Source organism: Mytilus galloprovincialis, chromosome 8, assembly GCF_965363235.1.
Source record: "Mytilus galloprovincialis chromosome 8, xbMytGall1.hap1.1, whole genome shotgun sequence".
Lineage (NCBI taxonomy): Eukaryota > Metazoa > Mollusca > Bivalvia > Mytilida > Mytilidae > Mytilus > Mytilus galloprovincialis.
In genome coordinates this window covers 66,464,428-66,474,479 of record NC_134845.1, presented here as the reverse complement: position 1 = coordinate 66,474,479, position 10,052 = coordinate 66,464,428, and the positions used below count along the sequence as shown (strand labels likewise).

At 31.0% G+C, this 10,052-nt stretch overlaps 1 long non-coding RNA gene across 1 annotated transcript in view; it reads right to left on the bottom strand.

Annotated features, from left to right (window-relative positions):
* LOC143042408 (uncharacterized) overlaps positions 1-10,052 on the bottom strand; it is a 111,461-nt gene that overhangs the window by 47,925 nt on the left and 53,484 nt on the right. The gene's annotated exons all lie outside the window — the stretch shown is intronic.

The following is a 10,052-nucleotide window of genomic DNA, read 5'->3' as shown; positions in this document are numbered from 1 at the left end:
TGTAATGTGTCACTCTGGAAATCGTCAAAAATGAGGATATTTGTTATTAGGCTTTAGCTGTTAGATATTTCATTATTATCTATAAAACATTTTAATGGATTTCGAAGATGTAATATCCCGTTTACACAGTTGTCAAATATCTCATCCTTATACTCTTTCTAAGGATAAGAAAAAATTCATATGCACCCAAACAACACATTTAGTTTGCACCAATACTACATTTTTATAGTAAAGAAAAAAGATCTATTTTAGAAACTTTAAACAATTATGTTACAAAATAGTTTTAAAACGTAGGATTACGTTATATATATACAATGGATAAGCGTTGATTCTTGAAAAAAAAGAGCCGGGAGGGCGGATGGTTTGTTTTTCAAGAATCCAAATGTGTCCATTGTATCTATAACTTAAACAATTGTGTTAATATCTTTTTTCAAATTAAGGCCTTTTCTTTCTTAATAAAAAGTGAGTTTAAATAACCATTTTATAATATTCAACGATGCATCAATAAATCCAAGATCACAATTATTAGTATTTCGTTAGAAAAATACAAGTATAACAAAACTCGTCTGCCTTTGAATTTTCAGGCATCTAAATGTAATATGTATTTACAAAATGAGACATATATGCGAACTCATTTCTAACAAAATTAAGAATCGAAACGGGAAATGAGTCAAAGATAAAAGAACTCAATCAAAGAGCATATACGGTATTGAGTATATATTAAGTTTATTTCCGATATTTTTAGCAAGAAGCCTAATTCTATGCACAATACGTTTTACTTGCAAAGCCATTTGCGAAAAGAAAAATTGAACAGTTATATACAAGATGAAATCATAAATATTTGGTATAATTTCTAGGTATTTTTGGTCCTTAATACTCTTTAAATTCGTTCTTTATTTGGCTTTTTTAACATTTTTTATTCGAGCGTCACTGGTGAGTCTTTTGTAGACGAAACACGCGACTAGCGTAAACACAAAGTTTCAATCCTCATTTCTATGATGAGTGTATTTATAAAACAAAAATTGACAAATGAAAAGTTATCCTTTTCGTTTCAAATATGTGGAATAGCCAATAATAATTCAAAAATAAACTGTAAATTAACAAAGAAAAATATGATTCGAGCCTAAACCGACTAGTACCTACTTTAACTTTTGAAAATAAGAATTCGCTTTTAGCAGCAAGTATGGCTCAATAATGACAAAATAAGCAAGTGAATAATTTGACCTGAATGAATCCGTCTTCATGTAAACTTCAACTTAACCCCTTAGCTAGTAAAAGGTAAATCACAAAAATACTGAACTTAGAGGAAAATCTAATCGGAAAGTCCATAATCACATGGCAAAATCAAATAACAAAACACATAAAAAACGAATGGACAAGAACTGTCATATTCCCGACTTAGCACAGGCATTTTCAAATGTAGAAAATGGTGGATTAAACCTGGTTTTATAGCGCTAACCCTCTCACTTTGATGACAGTATCATCAAATTCCGTTATATTTACAATGATGCGTGAAATAAACAGACATCATAAATAAAATAGTCAAAATATGGGTACAGCAGTCATCATCGTGAAACAATTTTAAAAGGAACAATTTAACAGAACACAAAAACATCTATCTACAAACACATTCATTGATTCGCGTGTAGTGATATATAAGGCATGAATCAAGTGTGGTTAGTCTTTTACAGAAAACGAATATCAACATTGAAAGTGAAATAAAGGTAAATCATTTGATTGACTGATTTGTTTAAACAGGTAAAAACGATGACTAACATATATATTTACATCCCAGCTGTTTTCGATAAGAAAAAAAACCATTTACAATTCATAAAATTTAGTTTAGAACGCTGCACAACAATTATAATATATTTTATATATTATTATATAAAGTGTACCCTTTGTGATACCCGAACACGATGATTAAATATGAAACAATGTCAAGCCGCCCCACTAGCCAGTCAGCCCACACTAGATCGCAACTTTATAAAAAAAATCGCCCCACTCTTCTTTACCGACTCACCCAACTTTCAATAAAGTGTAAAATCAAATTGAACAAACAGTCTGACAACTAACTTATTTACGAAAAGGGATAAAACCCCACTGAATAAAGGTCTGCCAACTCGCCCAACTTATATAAAAATATCTTGCTTCCTTTGAGTATGTTAATTCACTGCTGGTGTAACAGTATGTGTCGTGGGTTGATATGCTAAAGGCCTTTAGTTCGAATCCCAGCATAGACACTGGATTTTTCCAATGTAAATGTTGATAAATAGTCCTGTCCGTATGATTAATTAAAAGTTTTATAGTAGATTTGAGATGCGCGCCAAAATGTTACAGAACAAAGGAAAGCATGCAAAACAAAGAAATTCAAGCTTGTGTGATCTGGTAAGGGTGATCCGGCTCAGATCACTCCTAGTAAAACAAAGGAGCTGGGATGTAAATAATATGAAATTAGATAGACCTAGAAAAATCGAATTGCACGATTTCGCTTAATCTATAATTCATATCTATATTCATGTTTATATACCTTATATGTTCATTGGAAGGTCAACTCGATATATATATATATACAACTCGTCTAAACATCAACCCAACAATGTTAGATCTGTAAATTTGCCTTCGCAAATTTTTGGTTCTTCCCTCGCCGTGATTCGAACCCATGCTACTGTGATAACGTGACACCAAATCGCCTGCACTGCAGCTGTCCCGCTAGACCACACGACCACCTGGGCTCTCAAAAAAAGAGCTTTCGCTGGCCGTGTGTTACTTTTCCTCGTCATATATATGTGACAGGCTTACTGTACTATAAGGCGACAATTGGTAAATTACAGATTTAAAACACGACACATATTCTCACATCATAACAAAACGAGAGAAAAGTGTTTAGAATTCTTAAATCGAATTAAAAGAGACGTTACAAGAAAAAATAAAAAAATAATTACATGACAAATTCGAAACTGAAATGCACTGAAGACTCAAAATTGCAACGTAACAACAACAAGATGGAACGATGAACGGTCAATGTTTTCATTGAATGAACACTTCGCCTACGGCGGGGCCTTCACAAAGTCTACGAGCGTAATCATAATCAACAGTATCGTTTAAATGAATGCTTGTTATTACGTTTTTTAATATTCAAGTCATTATTGCCATAACATTATATAATTATAGTATATATGACACAACATAACAAAATGAAAATAAACAATAAAATCAAGCTAATTAATATACATAGCAAAAAAATAATATTTCAAGAGTTCCCTGTCCTCTTTACTTTTGTAGCTGAATTAGGTTCTTTGATTTTTCTACGATACTATATGTTAGTTATGTACGCGCGTCATTGTTTTTTTATATCATGTGATGTTCGTCGTTGATGGATTAAATTCGTTGTTTTTTCTGCGGTTTGTATGTTGTTTGTACGTTTCTCTGTTATGAATGTTCGTGCGCGTTTTTGTGCAACATTTCTACACGTAGTGTTTAAGCGATATTTTGTAACACTGTCATAAAACAGAAGGTTTGGAATGCCATTTAACATGTTAACCAGGTGCAATCCACCATTTTGTCTTTAAATGTAATACCAAGTGATCAGGAATAGGGCAAATGTTATCAAATAGTTTGTTTTTAATCAACATATATATCAGCTACTGATGTAAAGATTTTGTAAATATTAGTTGTTTACAAAGTAAAATCACAAAAAGACTGAACTCTAAGGAAAATTAAAAAAGAAAAATCCCTATTCAAATGGCAAAATCAAAAGCTCAAAGCTTTTTTCAAAACTTTATAAAATGAATTACATTAGATGTATGTTTTTTTCAAAACTTTATACAAGGATATGGTATTATATAGAGAATATCATAAAGCCCTTTCAATATTACATCTGTATTAATAACCTCAGTCTGATTCTGCTCTAGGGATTATTTCATTTAAGAATTGAATGCTTCTTTTTGTAACTTCATTGGGGTGTAAAATCGTTGACCGAAGTACATTTTGTATGAAGCGCGGAAGCGCTTCATACTAAAAATGTGCGCACGGTCAACGCTTTTCCAACCCTATGAAGTTACAAAAAGAAGCATTCAATACTTATAATTACATGTTTTAGCTTTTTTCAAAACTTTATACAAGGATATGGTATTATATAGAGAATATCATAAAGCCCTTTCAATATTACATCTGTATTAATAACCTCAGTCTGATTCTGCTCAAGGGATTATTTCATTTAAGAATTGAATGCTTCTTTTTGTAACTTCATTGGGGTGTAAAAGCGTTGACCGAAGTACATTTTGTATGAAGCGCGGAAGCGCTTCATACTAAAAATGTGCGCACGGTCAACGCTTTTACAACCCTATGAAGTTACAAAAAGAAGCATTCAATACTTATAATTACATGTTTCAGCTATGATCATGAAAACTCGAATTTTATTATTGTTTTATTTAATTCACCTGTGCACTTTATTGTGGGACCACGAGTTATCACGAATGAAACGTTTTATTGAGCAATGCAATTGCTTACGGAATAAATCGTGATGTGCAGTTAGCCAATCAGAATAAAGTATCATAATGAAACATACATCTAATGTAATTATTTGGAGTTGATACGGTGTGTGGAATTGGAAAAAAGCCAAATCATGTACTCTTTACCATATACCTCTAGCAGCTGTTTTTATCACGCGACATGACGTAATAAAGACTTTGTGATTGATATCGAAATCAATGCGGATAGCTGACACATCACGATTGCCATTGAACTTATTACAGATATTTAAGTCAACTCAGGTACGAATAATCTTTTGTTATAGTTTTCAATTAATGAAGATGTTTTGTATGAATACCAAAAACATCTGACAATAAAATCAACAGAAATCTAGAGGGCAAAATAAAGTCTTTGAATAACAACAAGACTGGCATTTACATATCATGCATAACATATATTTATCCTTTTTATTAATTGGTATGTTTCAAACCCGATCAAAACCTTTCAACATGATTTGGAAGTTCTGATCCTATCGCTGTGTTACTTTGTCCATATGTTGTTATTCATTTACTGAGATTGATTTATTTTTGTTATAATTTTTATTTTTATTATTATTATCTTGTTTTCAAATGTTTAATTTTGATATCTGGGAGTAAGTAAACTTTTTAAGGTTTCTTATCGTTTTACATTACAACTCCATCATGATATTTAATACAGGGGAAAATGAAAACGTGCACTATCGTATATTAAATAACAGTATATGTTGAGTATTAAAAAAAACAAGACAGAAAGTTTTAAATTAAAACAAAATGTTGAAAAAAGAGACGAAAGATACTAGGTAGTACTCAAGACACTTTCATCGAAGAAGAACCGACAGCATAATAGCAAAAAGTGAAAAGCAACGTACCTCAAAGAACAAACTAAACAGTGCATAGAAGATGAAGACCTACTAATACGGGATTGATCTAAAGTGCACCGGAAGGGTAAACACAACCAAATCTACATATGGCACTTTTGCTAAGTGATGTTAATATTTACCGTTTATTTCGTTTTTCCTCGCCTCTACCAGCATTTCTTCGAATACTACGCCTGTCATATTAATATTTCCTGGAAAAAAATGCCAAAATTTTTCATTATCAGCATGTAAAGAAATGAAACATCTAAATTATGTTCCATCACTGTTGTCTGGTGCTTAATCGTGCTTAATTTTCGATAGTAGCTTATCGTTGAAGGGAACTGTTAGTCATTTCAAAGAATTTTGGAAGGTTTGATTTTAAACTATTGTATGTTTATTCAAAGTTCATGACCACCTATATATGCATTACATATTTGCACTATCGGTTGTAAAATGACAGTACTAGTATCTTTTGATTCAAAGCGAAACAAAAAAAAATGTTTGTGAAAAATGGATGAAAGGTATATCTTTTTAAATAACAACTTGATTATGAGTTGCATCAAATTTTGGAATACTTGTCTCTGAAATGCACGCGTAAAGCAATTTTCTCAGTTTTGGATTTTCTTCTTTAGAAAATAAAGACACTAGCTGAATTGTATAAATTATCAGCTGACCACTATTGTGATTCTGTTAGGGGTTATTTATGCAAATAATTCCTCAATTAGAAACAGAAGCTCGAAGCTTGATGAACATTTAAATGTTACATAATAAAAATTTGTTTTTTTCAATTCAAGATGGTCAAGATTGTATTCTGTCTTTTTTTCATAGAGGCAAACATAGAGTCTGGTGTCATGTTATGTCACAACATGGACTCACTTATTCAATATACTTTAATTTCGTGTATAATGAAAGAAATGGTTTAATAAAATAAGTATTGTTTTAGTTTTAATTTATAGAAACTCGTTGGCGTCTTTATGGAATCATTCAGTTTTATATAATTTATATTTCACTTCAATCTATGAAAAGAAACGTTATAATTCTTTTAAGACATATCTGTATCAACTATTTAATTTTATGAACTTATATTCTATTTTTTGTGAATGTTGAGATGTTTGATACACCATCATAGATAAGTTTAACATGTTTAAAATATTTTCAATTTGTGAACACAATTATAGTGATTAAGATGATAACACAATGTTGACTGTTGTACCCCTATTTTTGACATTTTTACCTATTATGTCTGTTTGTTTTGTTCACGCATCGGTGACTATATAATGGAATTTGATGCGACTGTCATACAAGTGAGAGGTTTAGCTAGCTATAAAACCAGGTTCAATCCACCATTTTCTACATTTGAAAATGCCTGTACCAAGTCAGGAATATGACAGTTCTTGTCCATTCGTTTTTGATGCGTTTTGTTATTTGATTTTGCCATGTGATTATGGACTTTCCGAATTGATTTTCCTCTGAGTTCAGTATTTTTGTGATTTTACTTTTTAGATATTAAGCCAATTCTAAGGTGATGAAATTAAATATTTGAATATAATTTGCTAAGTCCCATTCTGCAACAAATGTAGAAGCATTGATTTGAAGAAAAATATGGTAGGCGAATATATCATGTATATGTTGTACATTGTGTAAAATTGTAATACTTTCCGATTTAACTATTTAACTTTGATAAGTTAGAATTCAACAACTCAAACTTCATGGTCATTATTGCATTTAAATTTGCAATCAATTTCCTCAACAAAAGAGTACGCACTTAAGAGATTATGTAGCTCATTTGTCGTTGTCGGTTAAAGCAGGATACCGTTCATTAAACGATCTCAACTTTCGTTTTAATTATTGCAATTGCTTTTGTAATTGTTTACCTCAACAAAAGAGTACGCACTGAAGAGGTTAGTTTGCTATTGCTCGTTGTGGGTTAAAGAGGAGAACATAAAAACAATCTATTGTAATACTTAATGTTATGTTGACGATTGTAATGCTTTTGTATAATTCTTCCACAATGTATAATACCTCTCGAAAGGCCTCTTATTCCCAAAAATGTATTGATAACATAAGTAGTTATGTGTCCATTTAACACACATAAACTACTTCATAGCATATATAATAAACTTACTGCAACATTTCTTTATTTTCTCACTATATGTCGTAAATAAAATTATGATGATAATAGCTGGAAAAAAATCATGTATATTCATAATTGTTTAAAAACTTTAATTAAAAAAAATCAGTATTCAAAGTAGGTTGGTTTTTTTTTAAATGTGGAAACGTTAATTGTAATTGATAATGAATCAACTATTTCATATATCCTTGAGTAATAAGGAAAAATACAGAAATAACGGCAGCTCTGTAAACACATTTTACGCTCTTTTTTATTGTCACAGTTTTGAAATCGTAGACCAGCGTCAACCATTTGTCAACTGATGCGTAATGCAAGTGTTTGTTTGGTCTTTAATTACAACGATATATTGTAAATATTAATTGCATCCTATTTTTGTTTTGGTTATTAGAATATTTTTTAATTGATTTCACAGAAGTAGTAAGTACACACAAAGATTAGGATGTGTATTAGGTAACGCTCTAACTGAAGTTCCTCTGGTTTTGCTCTAGATTTGTATATAATAGATCGGTAAACATTGCTACCGTTTATTTTTAAATCTGTAAATGTCTCTGACTAACGGGAAATAATTGAACCCGTTGTTCGTAATTATCATGAATACAGGAACTTTTAAAACATTGTACAGAGGAGTTTTGATTTGGTGAATAGGTATTAAATATCTGTGTCAAAGATGGACGTAATAACCAAGAATAGGATTTTCCAATTATATTAGCTTTTTCCATGAGTATACCTTTCTAAACGCTTTTTTTACAGGGATTTGTTCTTGACAAGAGAAACACACATGCATCCTGATATAATAAGGCGTGGTTGTGTAACATTTTTTAATTTTTATTTAATAAACTGTTTAACTGACTGTAGATGTTTCCCCTTTTCCACTTTGCTCATTAGTATTTTCCAGTAAAACATACTCACTTGACACAAAAAAGGCAGCTATTAGTAAAGCTTTGGACTTCTCACCAACCATCGCCATTATAGGAGACTTGATTATATCTAAGAACAAAGAAATAACACACTGACAGACGCTTTTGAAAAGGAGTCCTGTTCTGTCTCGTGTTTTACATATCTTCAAATAATTCAATTTGTTTAATTTTTCAGCATATTTCCTTATAGGATTGATGTTTTCCTGTTCTTACAGAAACAATCTTACATTATCAAAAAATATGTCATTGACGTGCTGTTTCTTTATTCTAAAAAGATAGAACTACCAGTAGGTAGCACTTATAGTCTACTGTTCTACGAACATGTATATACATGTACAACTATCAACTAAAACACATTTTAAACAAGAAAAACTTAAAACATGTAAAAGCTGCAGAGCGAAAAAAAAAGGATTCCATATCCAAAATGTATGTAAGTAATAACAGATAACAACCAAAACTCATATCATTCGTTTACAGTCTTATAATGCTATACGTCCCTTTTCATTTCCTAAAGCGGTATTCGCATACTAAAGGCCAAAATGACAGTGATGACATACATGAATAATTATTCAATTTAGATCTATGAGAAGGTTTATATCTCTGATGTCGCTATGAATTGTCATATCGTTTTGAGCTTGCATGTATCAGGGGCTTACAACGTCATTTGTACGTGCTAATGAAAACATAAATGTTTCATGCAGTCGTACTGTTTGCGTTTTTATTCATCAGAATTATAATCACTCGACAACCTTAAAAACATTCGTAAGTATATTAAACTGTTTTGCTGTTATAGACGTCACTATTTCATACAGAAATGACAACACACGATAATACACAACGAAACCCCTATAAATAAACTGCAACTTAAAAGTTTACAGGTTTTTTAATAGAATAAACAACCAAGTTTAATTTTTTTGTATTTATTTGAACACATTGAACAGTCATTGTTTTAAATACTGGTACTTTTAAATATTGTTATAATAACAGTATGTCTAGTATTTCTCATTTGAACACAATTATAATTCTCAATTTATACAAGTACACTGAAAAAAAAAGCCTCAGGATTTACCTGGTGGTAGTGTTGGACATCTTGTTGCTGTACTGGTCCTAAACAGCATGTATTGAAAAACAAAATTACATTTAGTTTAAGTGATTGAAACTGTTCTGTGTGTAACAAATATCCCTATCAATTCAATATATTCTCTTTTCCGTTATCATGTTAATATTGATCCTCCTAATTCAACCGTTACATTCCTGTGAATGTTTTCAATTTCATTTTAAATGCCTGTGATGTTTTTTAAATGGTTCGTCTTGATAACACTTTGTCGAGAAAATTGTAACCGCTCCACCCTTTCATATTTGGACTTAAATTATTGGTTCAATATCAAAATCAACCAATGGTTTATATTGGAAGTATCATAGGGTAAGACAAAATACTCTTTACCAGTCCGCTATGTTGCAATGCATTATCATGGAACGGTGGACTTACTGGATTAACACAACGGGAGTCACTAGTGAAACAGAAAAATGCTTCCATTTCAAACGCCTTTAATTTAACCATCTGTTAAGTAAGAGATTATGATGTTAAATTTTTGTTATCTGTCAAGCGTAGCCGTTGCTACACTTGTCCATTTGT